This window comes from Anthonomus grandis, chromosome 3, assembly GCF_022605725.1.
Source record: "Anthonomus grandis grandis chromosome 3, icAntGran1.3, whole genome shotgun sequence".
Lineage (NCBI taxonomy): Eukaryota > Metazoa > Arthropoda > Insecta > Coleoptera > Curculionidae > Anthonomus > Anthonomus grandis.
Genome location: NC_065548.1, coordinates 3,063,026 through 3,080,087, shown reverse-complemented (window position 1 = coordinate 3,080,087; position 17,062 = coordinate 3,063,026). Strand labels below are relative to the sequence as shown.

The following is a 17,062-nucleotide window of genomic DNA, read 5'->3' as shown; positions in this document are numbered from 1 at the left end:
GTGTAGTCAGTGGGCCGATGAATTTCCCAAATAGGTCAATTCGAGTGGGTTACTAAAATGGGTTGCGGCCAATGCCGCCTGTTTTTTTTCTTTCTCTCGTCTCTCGATATCGAGATATTTTATTATGTCGGACACCGATTGCCATTTTTGCGTCTCTTTCCCAGTTCGTGTGGGATCACAGTCGTTTTGGCATTTATGGGTCTTTTCGCCTCAAATGTGAACAAAATAACTCATATATCAGTGTCAGTGAGTAATCAAATCGCTTATAAGTGTAATTCCTTTTATCTAGTTGTTTAGCAAATCCGAATCTGGTCTAATACACTTGAACTCGAGTGCCCGCCGATAAACGGTTATCTCGAGCCGCTATAATCCTGAAATCAAATAATCTCTATATAGGCGCCATTTGCTCGAATATTCCCATGAAATAATTTTTCATTTTAAATACTGAAGAAAATTAAACCGCCTACCGATATAAAATTCAGGACCGAGTGGGCGATAGTACGTCCTACAACAGCATTTTTATGGGTCCAAATTTCTTCATGTCTCGGACCACTCGGAGGTGCAAGGAGAGTGGAACCAGCCATAGGTGAAAAGCTATACATACCCTACCCACGCAACATTTTTTCCTTATGTGTCCAAATAAAATTATTATTGAAAGACCCTCATTGTTTTCTTATTGGGAAAAGTCCGTTTCCACCATGGATATCAATCAAATCGAAATCATTTATTATATACCAAAAAATAGACATACATAAAGTGTATAAATTATTACATAATATAGGGGAGACTCGGGCAGCATCGATCACCTTATTTTGAATCCCTATAAAACACCCTAGCTTAGTTGAATTTAATAGAGTTTTTGTGTACTGGTAAAATCACGTTTTTTGTAGATATATTTGAAAGGAAAACTATCAAAGGATGATGACATTTAAGGGGTGTCAAAAGGAAAGCTGTCAAACATGCAAAAGATCGGTTTTGCCCAGCACCCCTGGGTAAAAGCGATTACACGTTAGGGCAAAATCGATCAAGAGTTGGTAAATAGGCCCAATAGTAAAAAAAAACAAAAAAAACCCCCGCTTAAATAAAAAATGTATTATACTTTATAAAATGATTATAAAACAAACATAAAGTTTATATTCTAAAGTAAAAAAAAAACAGTCAAAATTCGGTATTTTAAGGTAAAATATCGTTCTAGAATGGTAAAATAACTTTAGATGGGTTCGTTGGGACGACTGCTAATGACAGCTAGCTTTAGATTCGTCGCAAATGTACACGCCTGTTTTATAATAGGTGCATAATTTGTGGGCCCAATTCTGACAAATATTACATTGAATCCAGACTTCTCGTGGGCGAGAGTTTGAGAAAAGGCCTTCACATTCTGAACATATTGCGTCGTCTTGTGGAGATTCTTCCTATGGTGGCTTCGGGTAAATAAGTGCTGGTGTATAATCAGTGTTATTTGTTGGGTTTTCATTCGCTGCTATTACTTTTTGGCTCGATGTCGACTTGATGTTAGAATTTTCCGACTTTTGTGACTCTCTTTTTCGCGTGTTTTGTTTATATTCAACTTGGTGTAAACTCAAAATATCAGAAATCACATTAATTCTTTTTTCTGGTGGAGTAAGAACGTTCTTATTGAGGCTTAATGGAGTTGGCCTTTCAGCATGGCTTTCTTCGTTGTTAGCTGCTTTATTTGCAGTGTCAGTTAGAAACAATTATTTGTAACCCACTTGTAGTTTGAATTAGTTCTTCTTTGGGTACCCCGGATGGTCCAGCAGCTTCAGTTGTTGTAGAAAAGGTGTTACTCCTAGAAGTCTCTATGGAAGCGACTTGGCTAATATCGGTCACAAGTAAGGGTGCAAAGTAAAGATATGTAAAAACAGAAATGTCACAATTTGCATTGCCTGCAGTCTTTTTAAATGCACTTATAGCATTTCTGGGAGTGGCGCTTTTTATTTATTTATTTATTTTCTTAAGGATACAAACAGGTAAACCCACTACAGTATCCACTCATAAATATAGAAGCAAATATAAACTTGCAAACACTAAAGTTAAATACACTTAACAATTGCTAAACCAGAAAAAGACTATTAAATTTTAAATACTAATTCCTACACAAAAGACAAAGTCTAGGACACGAATTATAGTAGCTTTCTCTTCAATACACCTCTCAGGTTTTTCTGGGTTTCAAAAAAAAGATCTATGTTATTATAAAAATTTGATAATCTCATCATTCTACACAGTGGAGATGACTGACAACTGTTAGTATTTCTGAAAGGTAAATTAAAAAGATCACTAAGTCTTAACTGCCGTGATGGAACATTAAACCTCAACCCCTGCATCAAACATGGACAATCCACTTTATTATTCAACAGTTTATGCAAAAATAAAAGGTCTGAAATTTTACTTCTGTTGTCAAGAGTAAGTATACCAAAATGTTTTCTTATATCACCTAAGTCATTAGTAACAATATTTAAATTATCCCTATAATAAAGACACTTTAAAAATTTGTTCTGCACAGATTCCAATCTATCTTTATAAATTGGGTAAATCGGATTCCAAACAACACACCCAAAATTAAGCTTGCTATAAACAAATGCATAATACAAAAAAATATAGGATCTAGAGGATTTCAAAATTTTAGCCTGCCTATTAATAAACCCTAACATTTTATACGCACTTAACACTAAGGTATTAATATATTTATCAAAAAGTAACTTCTCGTCAAAAATGATTCCCAAATCCTTCACATCTTGAGCCCTTTTAAGATCAATATTATTTATATTATAATTAAATTGGATTTTTAATTTATTTTTAGTAAATGAAATAAACTGACATTTTTCAATATTTAATAAAAGGCAATTGATCCGACAGCATTCAACAGGGCTTTCTATATCCTCTTGCAGGAGCTGGCAGTCCTCGTGTGATTTTATAGGTCTATAGAATTTAAGATCATCTGCATAAAGCAAAAACTCCGAGTGTTTAAAACATTTAAATATATCATTTATAAATATTATGAAAAAAAGGGGGCCCAAATGAGATCCTTGGGGCACCCCCGACGTTACATTAACTATTTCGGAGTTTACGCCGTTTATGCAGACTGTGAACCTTCCCATCCCTACCAAAGCTAGTTTTTTTAGCAAAATTGAAATGTTAATTTTATCGAAAGCCTTGCTGAAGTCCGTGTAGACGCTATCAACCTGAATACGTTTGTCCATATTTTTCTTTAAAAATTCAAGATAGGTGAGAAGATTGCTGTCTACAGAACGGTTTGCAAAAAACCCATGTTGTTCAAAAATCAACTGTCCTTTCACCAACTTAAAAAAATATGTATATAAAAGTTTTTCAAATAATTTTGCAAATATACTGAGCTTACTTTAAGTAAGCTTCTGTAAATATATTGAGCCTATATCAAAAAAGGTTACCCTTTGTGCTGGGTGTGCTTTTTGCTACTTGTCAAGTGCTCTTTCAAAATAGGTTCTAAATGGTACATACACAGCAACATCAAGAGCTTTCGAAGAGTTTTTGTTTATTCATTTCACATTTGGAATTTTTTTTTAGAATGGCTAATGAGGAACACGGGTCCACTATAACGTCAAACGTATTAATGCCATTGTCATTTTCTCATTATGATGAAGACGTTGTAATGTACGTAACCAGAAGGAATATTACTGACATGATTTTTTTTTGTTTAGTGAGTCCATGATTCATGATATACCCGAGTTCCCAATAATGATGTATGACGATTCAAATATATCCAGTCTAATTGATGTTTTTGAATTGTCGTATTTTGAGAAAATTAATAAGTATGCGAGAAAAATCAGTATTATAATCAGTATATATAATCATAGATTATTTTAAATAAAATAATATATCTTGCAGCATTTCATTGGCAAATACGAACGAATTTTCATTGAATGATTCTGTTCATGACAATAGTTTATTGAATGGTTTCTCTTTCATGAGCCAAGAAGAGTAAGACCAGTAGTCTCTTATATATAATATATTGATAAATTTTCTATTACAGAATTAATTCATATAAAGTTGAAATTGAACGAGTACCTCGTCCAGATTCTTCAATTATCACTGGTAACAGAATTGATGAAGTAGAGTATTTTGCAGAAGTTTGTATGGAGTTGCAATTTAAACACAGCCAGAATTTCACTCTGGGCCTTCTCAAATGAAGAGAAACGGAAGGCACTTGTCAGTACCATAGTGTTTCGGTGCAACTTGTTCTACTCAAAAAGGTAAACAAAATATTGAAAATCATGATTACTTTTTAGTAACTGTTTATTCTCTCAAGTCTAAGGTGATGAAGATGCTCGTGTCCAAATAAATTATCGTTGTGTTTGGACAGCAATATCTGAAGGTAGTACTTATAAAACAATGACGGAATTTCTAAGTACACTGAATATACCTCTTTTAAGGACCGGTGGGATACGTGATTGTCTAGAATGAGAAGACATTTGTGATCACGTAATGGTCTTAAAAAACTTCCACCATTTCCGTTTCAGAATTAATCCAACCGTTGTCTGTGACTAGCATTAACGTTCCAGCTGGTGTCCTGATATCGTGGATTTTTTTTTCTTTCGAGGAAAGATTAAAGTTGGAGAAATGAATTTTCCAGTCGCCGAACAACAGAATAACGAAGTTATCAAAATGCCACGCTCAGATGATGAAATCGCCCCAACTTTTGGCTGGTATAGAAAAGTGGTTCCTATAGTTTGGTGGTTTTTTAGCTGACGTCTGGATCCCCGTCTCGTCAACGTTATATATATTGTTCAGTGTTATATGATCTTTTTCCAGGACTTTATTTAAACTTTCGAAGAAAATTTCGACTTGGTATTTGTTCAATCTACAAGCTCGTGCGATGCTGGTAGGTTCTGGAACTCTTAAACTAAGCTCTTGGTTTCTCTGCATGAAATTGGAATACCACTGCTCACTCAATATTTTTTCTGCATACTGATAAGCCAGTTGACAGAAATCCTTTTTAGTTAATCCATAGAATCGTTTATCTAATTCTTTTAGGTGACCTACAAAATCCTTTTCTTGTTCTTCAGAGAAAACTGGAGACAATCTTTCGAACTTTTTTTTTTGTAGAATTGGATTTTTTGTGATTTGATATGCAATATGCCATATTTCTTTGAGGCACCCCTAATGGGTATTTTTCCTTTATTTATTTCAGTTAAAGCCAAAGTCATATTTTTTTCATCCCACGATTCGTCTCTGTCAGATTTTCGCTTATACTTAAAAAACATCCTAAATGCTGAAAAAACAAAAGCATTAGGTAATGTAAATTTACAAAAGCAGCGAATTTTTTATTAATTTTATCAGAATATTAAGTAGTTAATATGTCTAACACAGCCTTCTATTTATGTGAGCGCTAATTATGCTATTTAATATAATAGGTGGCAACACTGCTCTAGAGCCAACACTTTTTAAGGTTATGTGTATAAGAAATCATTCATCTTTTGAATATAGCAATTTTTTTAGCATAAAATGTGATAGTTCGACTGGAATCTGTGTTTGTATAGAAGTCTAATAAGTATTTTAAACCCTGCATTCATAACTTTTACTAGTAAAAGGCATATTACTTACCTAATCGGTGAAACTTTAACGGCAAACGGACACCTGTTTTCAAATTGCAATGTTGCAAAATTTCAATCCTATATCTGTAAAAATTATTTAAGTAATCGTTTTTGTCCACTATATCGGTTTTGCCTGAGTCTTCCCTATATGTGGTGGCCAGATTATACAATCCGTTGTTTTATAAACGGCGGCCAGATTGTCAAATATTAGTTATCGATTCATTATTTTGCTATCTGGTTACCCATTTAATCGAACGTTAGACGCTTTATAAAACGGCGCTGATTACTCGGCCAGATTATCAAACGCGGAAAAGATATTCATCGTTTGAAATTGTGAAATTCCCAAATTTGACCCATTTATTATTTTTGGGGGATACAAAAATCTTTAGTATCTGCTTATTGGCTTTTTTTATGACAGGGAAGTACTAGAAGAAATAATCGGACATGTAAGTGCGATACCTCATTTTAAAGGCAATTAAAAATACTTTTTAAAAATGAGAAAATCCATATGGCACCCATATGAAAAAATAAAGTTGATGACGATCGAAAAAAAACGAAACGTCGGATTAATTTTCTTTTTATGTCATGTTGTAGGACATGTAGTATCCAGAATTTTAAAATTTTTTAAACGTCATTTTATTAAGCTCCAAATTGCGCAGCTTTGTCTCTATTTAACCGACCCCGTAACTCTTACGGTTTTCGAGATCCCAACCCAATGGTCACCCTCGAATTTGGGACCATGTATGTACGTCCGCGAGACCTAAGTAATGTACGCACGAACTACGTATCCAAAAGTACGTACTAAATACGTTATTTTTATAACAATCGACGTATAGACATAAATATGACATAAAAATTACGTACCTAGGACGTATGATGCTGTATGGGAAACGTCACCATTTTAATTTCATCCGCCATTTTTTAAGTTAAAACTGTCAATTCATGACCTACTTTTAAATTGTCCATACATATATTCGGACAAAATATACAGGGTGTCATTTTTAATAAAATTTTACATACACAGACTGATATTCCTCTGAAAAAAGAAAACCGTTGGCGGAAATCACCATATACTCGCTCTGTCATCCTCTTGTACATTTTAGGTAAGTGAAAGAAAAGTTCACTTGTGGGCGCCAGATATACTTGGAGTGTGTCGAATGCAACTTAAGTAATTTGTTTATCAATCGAAGAACACCATATGGCCTCCTGGACGTGTACGAAATTTCTTATTATTATTATTTGTTGAGTCATCACAAATATAAGATCTACTAAATGTGTGTTAGGTATATTAATTAAGTCGCGATCGGTAAATATGCACTCCAAACCTGATTTGCATCGATCAAACGCGATTTCGTTATTGACTTGTTTATTGATCGCTGCGGATAATTTCATTCTGCAGAATCGACGCCAATTACGTATATAATGTGAGTAGATCAAACGTAAAAAAGCCGACGTGGTTTAATAATGAGCAGGTAAAGACGCCCACGCACGCCCCGAAGCTCTTTTAACCGTATGACCAAATATGTTAATTGTTAGCATAGTCACACAACGTTTATTTGTGGTCGTTCGAACATTATCAGCCTACATTCCGACTTGACTGTGATTTGGTCACCGTTTTTTATTTCTTTTTGTTTAACTTATTAATTTTAAATCAGGCCCTGTGATTTTAATTTAATTTTTTTTTGTCTCTTTTTGTCATAGGTTAGAGAGAGAGACAGATTTACGCCAGTATCAATGTGTAATACAAAATAGGATAATATGTATGTTTTTCCAAGACATTTTGATTATCGTTGCTTTTACGGATTCCGGATGTTCCAAAAAATTGAATATTAAGTACAGGGCCTCATCTAAAAAAAACAAATTGATGATGGCCGCTCAAAGCCGAAACATCAACAACAATAAGGCCCCAAGGAAGAATGAATAAACCCAAATCGTCAAGTCAAATTATGTTAGAGTTAAAATGCGGACAGAAAATCCTAAGCAGCTGCGGACACCGCAATACAGTCATATCAATATGCTCGGACAGCAGAGCTGCCATTAAGGCTATCACGGCCGCCAAGGTAAGCTCCAAGCTTGTACTAGAGTGCATAAAAGTCCTGAAAAAACTGGTGCAGGTTGGCTGCAGGGTCCAGCTCGTCTGGATACCTGGCCACGCAGGTAATGAGGAAGCGGACTCTCTTGCCAGACTGGGATCCGCGAATGTGCCGATGGGGCCGGAACCCATAGTTGGTATCGCCAAATGCGTTGCGGTCGCTTCAATGAAGGGTCTGCTGGACAAGTGGACCCACCGAAGATGGACTGAGTCCCCTGGTATGAGACAGGCCAAAGCGCACATAGGTGGGCCCTCTGCCTGTTTCACCAAAAATCTACTACGCCTAAAAAGACGCGAAATTCGGCTAGTGACAGGTCTTTTAACCGGTCACTGGCACTTAAGAAGCCATCTCCATACTATCGGTATTGCGGATGACCCGGAATGCCGATGGTGCTGTGAGGAGGATGAAACCGTTGACCATGTAGTCGGGGAGTGCCCAGGTTCAAATACTTGGGTAACACTTTCAGTGTACCGAGTGACTTTAAGTCCTTCAGACCAGAGAGCCTTATCGGTTTCTCTAAGGCCGTTAGGCTCTGGTAACCCCCGGTGAGGCATGACGGGTCCATTAGGAGACCTATATGCATAACTGCCTTGGCAGCCCACTATTTCGACAATTCAATTCAATTCAATAGTTGCGATAGGCGACGCTCTTAGGGCACCAAAAATAAAACAAAAAAATAGTGGTCCGCCTTAAAAACAAGTATAGTCGATTCGCTCCTATATTTTTGGTCCGTGGGGACTTGTCTGAAGAGCCATAACGTAATTCTTAAAAAAAACACAAATTATCAGGTGTACTTAAGTCTGGTCAGTCAAAGTTTATATGCCAAGGAAAGAGAGAACCAGTTCTTGGGGTATCATACTTCAAAGAACCATAATGTATTTATGTATATAGTCGCGTTGTATGCTCCTATAATGTGTTATATGTCAAATATCCGCCAAAATTTATTAATTGCATCTTAAATAACCTCCAAATACCAAATGTCATCCCAATAGGATCAATAGCGAAAGAGTTACGGTCACGTGACCTGGACCTCAAATGTCAATTATCTGTCAAAATTTATTAATTGCATCCTACAATGCAAGAAACAGTAATTACAGTAAAACAGAATAAAAAGTGCCAATTTGTTTTTGAGCCACCCGAATTGGCCTTGAAATGTGTGGAAAATACGGCATTTTCTCGAAGACGTCAAAACTTTGCCGAATTTTCCTGGCCGCAATACACAAATTTCCCAAATGATATGCACATATTCGGAAAGCTCAGAGTTTTTCTGATTAGACGGTACCTTTAATTGACAGCTTCCGGATAATTTTCATTGAAAATTTAACGAAACTGTGACACCCTTCCAAAAAAAAAAACATGTCGACGTACCTGCTGTTGGCGGCCATATTGGATCATCAATAATAAATCGTCCAGGTGGCGCCACTAGAAGGTTATTAAATAAAATATGATTTTTGGGTCGGACCTTCATGGGAGAAGTTAATTATTGCTCGCCCTGTATAATTCACAAAAATTTCGTTTATATAGCATTTGAAAGAGAAATAATGAAGCTTTCTTTTTCATAAAAACTTTTTTTCCGAAATAGGTACCGTTTAGTGAAAAATTAAAAAAAAACTGAAAATGCCAGAACTCAAAAAAGCTCCAAATATGTAATTTCCCTTATAAATCTAAGTCTTTTCGCCGAAATACTTTTTTTTATAAAAAATATCTTTTAGCTTCTAAAGCAGTTTGAATTTTTTTTTACTCACTTTTGTTCACTTATAATTACTTACCCTGTATACGGATCTGGCTCAAAAAGTATACAGATATGTAATTCGTTATAGACTTTTAGGTCTAGAAATTTCAAGTTATTTAAAAACGTTAAAAATTGAGATTTTTATTTTTTATGAAATTTTGACTTTAGAGCAGTACCGCCCCCTTCGGGGAAGTTCTAAAAATTTATTGTTTTGTGTTTCATCATGCTCAATATATTGAGAGACTATATGCCAAATTTTATTGCTTCGTCGTTCATACAGCCAAAGATATGAATTTTTAATTGCCAAAAAACACGATTTTTAAGCCGCAAGTCGCGTACATAATATATACACATCAAAATGGTCTAAGGAACACTTAGAAAAATAGTTTTTTTCGCCTTATAAATTTTTATACATTTATATTTTCATACGGAATAGATACTACCTTTAATATTAAGATACCAACTGTAAGACCCTGTTTATTTTCTAAAGAATTGAAATATTTTTCTTAGTCATTAAGATGAAATTTATCGGTCTGACCGAAAAGAGGTCCAGGATATTTACAAAACTAAAGCTAGCTCAGCGGTACCGTAAGTAACCAAATACGGTTTACACTTAGCGTTTCCCCTCGGGAATTATTTTTATGGGTTTCGATAAAAGAGTGAGATAAATATTTGGTTTATAAAATTCATTTGAGTTTTGGTCACTAAAGAGTGAAGTTATTTAATAAAAACAATAAAGGGTGTTGCGACGTGAAATAAGCTGTGTTGGTTTGGTGTAGTGTTTTACTACAAGAAAGGGTGAGTGTTCTCACAGAGTATGCTTATTTCTATCTTATTGATTACACCGATATTTTACCTTTTTAATTAAAAATGTGATTAATGAAATATTTTAATGACCGATTGTTGTTTGTCTTGCTTGTGTTGTTGTGACGATTGTTTATTGTTTCTTGTTAAGATACTGAGCTGGTCTGGGACCATTGCACAGCTCGTTGTATTTAACAAGGCTTTGTATTTGGAGAGGACCCTCGCGTTTTGGTGTCCATTGCACCCCTCAGTACAAAGTGTGTTATCGTCAGGTGGTCTAGATCGGAGATTGCTGTCTCAATCTCATGTTTTATGATAATGTTTTTGGTAGCATTTTGGCTACGGTTTGTGAGTAATGTAGTGCTCACGTTTTGGCATATTGAACGATTGTATATCATTCAATATCAGTACGTTGTCGTTACTGGGACATTTAACAATCGGATAAAAGTAATAAGTTGGTGAATAATGAATTTTGGGATATTTAAGTTAAGTGGTTAAATGTTGGTGAACATGAATTAAATGGTTATCGTAAAAGTAAAATCACTGAGCAAGTTTAAAACATATTAATTCATATTTTTCATATTAATGAGTTTTGATTAATATTTTTATTATTATTTAATTTTACGGGAATAAGTATGCTCAGGTTACTTTTATTATTTCAGGTCTACACGTCACCATCTCTACTTTGGAGTCGCCCAAGCGTCCAGTTGTTTTACAAGGTGTTTATTCTATTTTTATGATTTATTTTGGACTATTTTGAATTTATTTAACGTATTAAAAATTATACAATTATTTAAATGACGCTCACAGGTTTTAATTATTACAGAATTTTTCAGAAGTGGGATTAAGAACAAATAAACACCGGGCGTGACTCTAAGGTTTGATGGTGTTGGTAGACATTTATGGTTTAAAGAAAAAAATAAATAAATAAATAATAATAATAATATTTTGTTTGTATTGCATTGTTATGAATATTACGAGTATTTATTTTGTTTTTCTTTTTTTTTCTTTTAAGTACCGATTTTTAAATACCGCATACATTTACATACTTTTCTTGGTTAATATGAGTCGTAAACGAGCGCGTGATCTTTCATTATCTGATGACATGAATAACGTAGGTAGTACTGGTAGTGGACAGGGTGAAAATCAAAATAATGATTTTAATCGATTCACTAACATGATGGAAGAATTTTTTAAGAGCAATTCTAATTCTCGTAAAGCGGAAACATCTGTTAGGGGAGATGTTATACCGATTTTTAATCCCGAAGATAATGATCAGGAGATAGAGGCTTGGTGTTTAAAAGTTGATGAGTTGCGGGAAGTATTTGACTGGAGTGAAGAGGCCACAATTTATTTTGCTTTAGGTAGGCTACGTGGCTTGGCTGAGGTTTGGTTTAAGGGACTACAATCTGTCAAAATGAATTGGATTGAATGGAAAGAGAAATTGTTGCAGGCTTTTCCTTATCGTAAAGATTATTGTGATAGTCTTAATGAGATGTTACGTAGGCATAAACGTGCAGATGAAACTTATTCAAAATATTTTTATGAGAAGTGTGCCTTGTTAAGTAGATGCAACATAGACGGAGCTAATGCAGTATCATGTATAATTGGAGGTATTCATGACATCGTTGTGAAAACAGGAGCTAAATCGGGACGACATCAAACTATTGAGTCTTTGCATGAATTTTTAAATACTGTGGGAAATCCTAATATAACAACACATCATAAAGATCGTGGCAATAAATTTTCTACAAAACCCGTGACACATTTTTCGACTTTAAAAAGATTTAAATCCAGTTTTACTTCTGCTTATCCACAAGAAAAAAATAACAATTGTTACAAGTGTGGTAAGCCTGGTCACATTTCTAAAAATTGTCTTGTCAAAACTGGCAATAAAGATATAAAATGCAGATTTTGCCATAAGCAGGGACATGTTGAAGCAAATTGTTTTCAAAAGAAACGTGAAAACAAAAGTGATTCCAACTTTAAGCCGATAGCATGACTATCATACAGCCACGATGATGAAGATAATAGGAAGTATTTTAAGGATGTTTACGTTAATAATTTTACAGTATTTAAGGCTTACATAGATTTAGGGAGTTCTTGTTCAACGATTAGGATAAGTAATTTTAAGCAACTTGGAATACCATGTGATCGAGAGGATATTAGTGTTTTACATGGGTATGGTCATGGACGTACAGCTACTCTCGGATCAGCAGATATAAACATTAAAATTGATCAAGTGGAAGCAAGGATAAAAGTACACATTGTTAATGATAATCTTCAAAATGTACCTATGTTCATTGGACGAAATCTTACTGAATTGCCAAATATTGTAATTTTTAAAGATCATCATAGCATAAAATTTATTGAGTCAAGTCAATCCAGTTTAATTAATACCGACTTTAGTAACATTAATATAGAATTTAAAACTGATAAACAAATTTTAAAATTGGAAAAAGACGTAAAAATATCTCAAAATCATATTGCTAACGTAAAGGTATATTGCGAAAATTATAATGGTGACTTATTTATTGAAACAATTTTATGCTTACAAGAAGGAAGGGAGTATTTAGTTCCAAATACAGTTTTACGAATAAAGTCAAATAATAGTGTAGTTATACCGTGTATTAATTTGTCCGACAATGATTTAATTTTTCGTAAAAATAAAATATTTGCTAGAGCGTGGCCATGTGTAGAAAATAGTCTAATTTATACTCCTACTGAAACAGTAAATAAAATAAATGTTTGTAAACTTTCTTTACTACCAGAAGATCAAATTATAGTTGGAGAAGTTTCTAACCATCATAAAAGAAAACTGATTAATTTATTACAAGAGTTTAGAGACTGTTTTGCGCAAGACATTTCAGAACTTGGAAGTGCCAAATCAGTAGAGATGCAAATTGAACTGAAGGATGATCAACCATTTTTCTACAAACCATATAGAATGGCACGATTCGAGCAAGATTGTGTAAAGGACATAGTTGAAGAATTATTAGCAAATGATATAATAAGAAAATCAGACTCCAATTATTGTTCACCTGTTTTGCTAGTAAGGAAGAAGAATGGGGAACATCGGATGTGCATAGACTACAGAAAATTAAATGCAATGACGATCAAGGATAACCATCCCTTACCAAGGATTGATGATCAGGTTGATAGGTTACAAGGTGGTGTATACTTTACCAGTTTAGATATGAAAGCAGGTTACCATCAAATCCCAGTCGCAGAAAATTCCAAACGATACACTTCATTTGTTACACCTTCCGGACAATACGAGTTTAACCGAATGCCATTTGGCTTAACGAATTCACCCCGAACTTTTCAGCGATTTATGAACCAAATACTAAAACCTGCTGCTAGTTACGCTGCCGTTTATTTAGACGATATTCTTTTACATAATAGCACAATAGATCAAGCACTTCACAGTTTAGAAAATATCCTACATATATTTCGCGCCGAAGGTTTAACACTAAATCTAAAAAAATGTTCGTTTTTAATGAGTTCAGTTTCATTTTTGGGTTTTGAAGTGGGTCAAAGTGAAGTACGCCCAGGTAAAGAAAAGATTAAGGCCGTTGAACAATTTCAACCCCCAACATCTGTGCACCAAGTGCGACAATTTATAGGGCTGACAGGGTACTTTAGGCACTTTGTAAAAGATTATGCTATAATAGCAAAGCCGTTAACCACATTAACGAAGAAATCTGTTAAATGGAATTGGGGTGAACATGAGATGAACGCTTTTAGAAAATTACAATCAGAATTAATTAAAAGACCAATTTTAACATTGTTTGATCCAACTTTACCTACCGAAGTTCACACCGATGCGAGTATGTTAGGTTTAGCCGGAATTCTTTTACAATTACATCCAGACGAACGTTTTCATCCAGTAGCTTATTATAGTAGACAAACCATAGGGGCAGAGCAGAATTATCATTCTTACGAGTTGGAAACTTTGGCAGTTGTTGAAAGTTTAAAGAAATTTCGAAGCTATCTTCTAGGAATTGATTTCACTGTAGTTACAGATTGTAATTCTTTAAAAGCAACTAGTGAAAAGAAACAAATTATTCCAAGAATTGCACGATGGTGGCTTCAACTTCAAGAATTTCGTTTTGATGTTAAATATAGACCAGGCAATCGAATGAAACACGTGGACGCTCTGAGTCGTAACCCTTCTTCTACTGAACAATCACCAAATACGTTAAATATATTCCATATCGAACAAGCGGATTGGGTGCTCTCTGGACAACTTACCGATTCTAAGATTAATGAAATAAAACAAGTTTTATTGAGACCTCCACAAACCGATAACGATAGACAGGTATACAAAAATTATGCATTGCGAGATGGTCGAGTATATAGGATTACTGGAAAGGGGTTACAATGGGTTGTTCCAAAGGGTATGAGACATAGAGTTGTGCAAGCTGCTCATGATGAGCTTGGTCATTTTGGTTTAGAAAAGACTTTATATCGTCTTTGCGAAAATTATTGGTTCCCAAAGATGAAGAAGTACGTGGAACAGTATATTGCTTGTTGCATTCGATGTTTGTATAATAAACGTAATTCTGGGAGAAAGGAAGGATTTCTTTATCCAATTCGAAAAGATTGTCATCCATTTAATATGTTTCATATTGATCATCTAGGACCTTTCCCTAAAAGTAAAAAATCAAATGTGTATCTGATTGTTGGCATTGATGCTTTTACGAAATTCTGCTTTTTACAACCTGTCAAATCCACTAAAACAAAATATGTTATTGAATACCTCAAGAATATTTGTGCAACCTATGGATCTCCTAAGTTATTAATTACTGATCGAGGAAGTTGTTTTACTGCTTATCATTTCAAAAATTTCTGCTTACAAAATAATATAAAACTTGTACTCAATGCTGTTGCAACTCCACGTGCCAACGGACAAGTGGAAAGGCTAAATAGAACCATATTAGGGGCTCTTCTTTCTTCCACCTTAGAAGAAAATACTTGGGATGATAACGTTAAGAAAATTCAATTTGCAATAAATAATGTAGTAAATAAATCAACAGGAAAAACAGCCAGTCAACTTTTATTTGGATATTCACCAAAAGGATCTAGTGACAGTATTTTACTTGATGAAGTTCAACAAATTCCGGATGTTATTAATAATTTGTTAGAAATAAGAAGAGAAGCTGCTGAAAAGATAGCCTCATCTCAAGAACAACAAAAGAAATATTTTGATAAGAAAAGAAAGCGTCCGAAGAGATATAAAGTTGGTGACTTAGTCCTGATTATGAAAAATCAACCTGCCACAGGAACGAGCAAGAAACTATCTGCACCATATGACGGTCCAATGGTCATAAAAACAGTACTACCAAATGATCGCTACATAGTAGTTGATATGATGGGGTCACGTCGTCTCACTCGAAAAGCGACATATGAAAATGTTATTGCGGTTGATCGTATGCGACCCTGGGTACCAGCTGGTGGAGTTTCATCTGGTGAGTCGGATCTGAGCAGTGATGAAGAAGGGGTAGTTCTGTCCGATCCTGATGCTGAAGATGCTGATCAACTCGAGACGAGTTGATAGCAGGATGACCGAATGTAAGACCCTGTTTATTTTCTAAAGAATTGAAATATTTTTCTTAGTCATTAAGATGAAATTTATCGGTCTGACCGAAAAGAGGTCCAGGATATTTACAAAACTAAAGCTAGCTCAGCGGTACCGTAAGTAACCAAATACGGTTTACACTTAGCGTTTCCCCTCGGGAATTATTTTTATGGGTTTCGATAAAAGAGTGAGATAAATATTTGGTTTATAAAATTCATTCGAGTTTTGGTCACTAAAGAGTGAAGTTATTTAATAAAAACAATAAAGGGTGTTGCGACGTGAAATAAGCTGTGTTGGTTTGGTGTAGTGTTTTACTACAAGAAAGGGTGAGTGTTCTCACAGAGTATGCTTATTTCTATCTTATTGATTACACCGATATTTTACCTTTTTAATTAAAAATGTGATTAATGAAATATTTTAATGACCGATTGTTGTTTGTCTTGCTTGTGTTGTTGTGACGATTGTTTATTGTTTCTTGTTAAGATACTGAGCTGGTCTGGGACCATTGCACAGCTCGTTGTATTTAACAAGGCTTTGTATTTGGAGAGGACCCTCGCGTTTTGGTGTCCATTGCACCCCTCAGTACAAAGTGTGTTATCGTCAGGTGGTCTAGATCGGAGATTGCTGTCTCAATCTCATGTTTTATGATAATGTTTTTGGTAGCATTTTGGCTACGGTTTGTGAGTAATGTAGTGCTCACGTTTTGGCATATTGAACGATTGTATATCATTCAATATCAGTACGTTGTCGTTACTGGGACATTTAACAATCGGATAAAAGTAATAAGTTGGTGAATAATGAATTTTGGGATATTTAAGTTAAGTGGTTAAATGTTGGTGAACATGAATTAAATGGTTATCGTAAAAGTAAAATCACTGAGCAAGTTTAAAACATATTAATTCATATTTTTCATATTAATGAGTTTTGATTAATATTTTTATTATTATTTAATTTTACGGGAATAAGTATGCTCAGGTTACTTTTATTATTTCAGGTCTACACGTCACCATCTCTACTTTGGAGTCGCCCAAGCGTCCAGTTGTTTTACAAGGTGTTTATTCTATTTTTATGATTTATTTTGGACTATTTTGAATTTATTTAACGTATTAAAAATTATACAATTATTTAAATGACGCTCACAGGTTTTAATTATTACACAACGAAGTAAAATAAATATTTGGGTACAAAAAATCATGCCAGAACAGCGTTTTTTGCTACTTGCATATTTTCTCGAAATAACGCAGATTATCATTTTTAAATTCTA

The 17,062-nt window shown here is 34.5% G+C and overlaps 1 protein-coding gene across 1 annotated transcript in view; it reads right to left on the bottom strand.

The window, feature by feature from the left end:
• Window positions 1-17,062, bottom strand: part of LOC126734109 (ras suppressor protein 1) — a 53,950-nt gene that overhangs the window by 23,239 nt on the left and 13,649 nt on the right. The window lies entirely within an intron of this gene.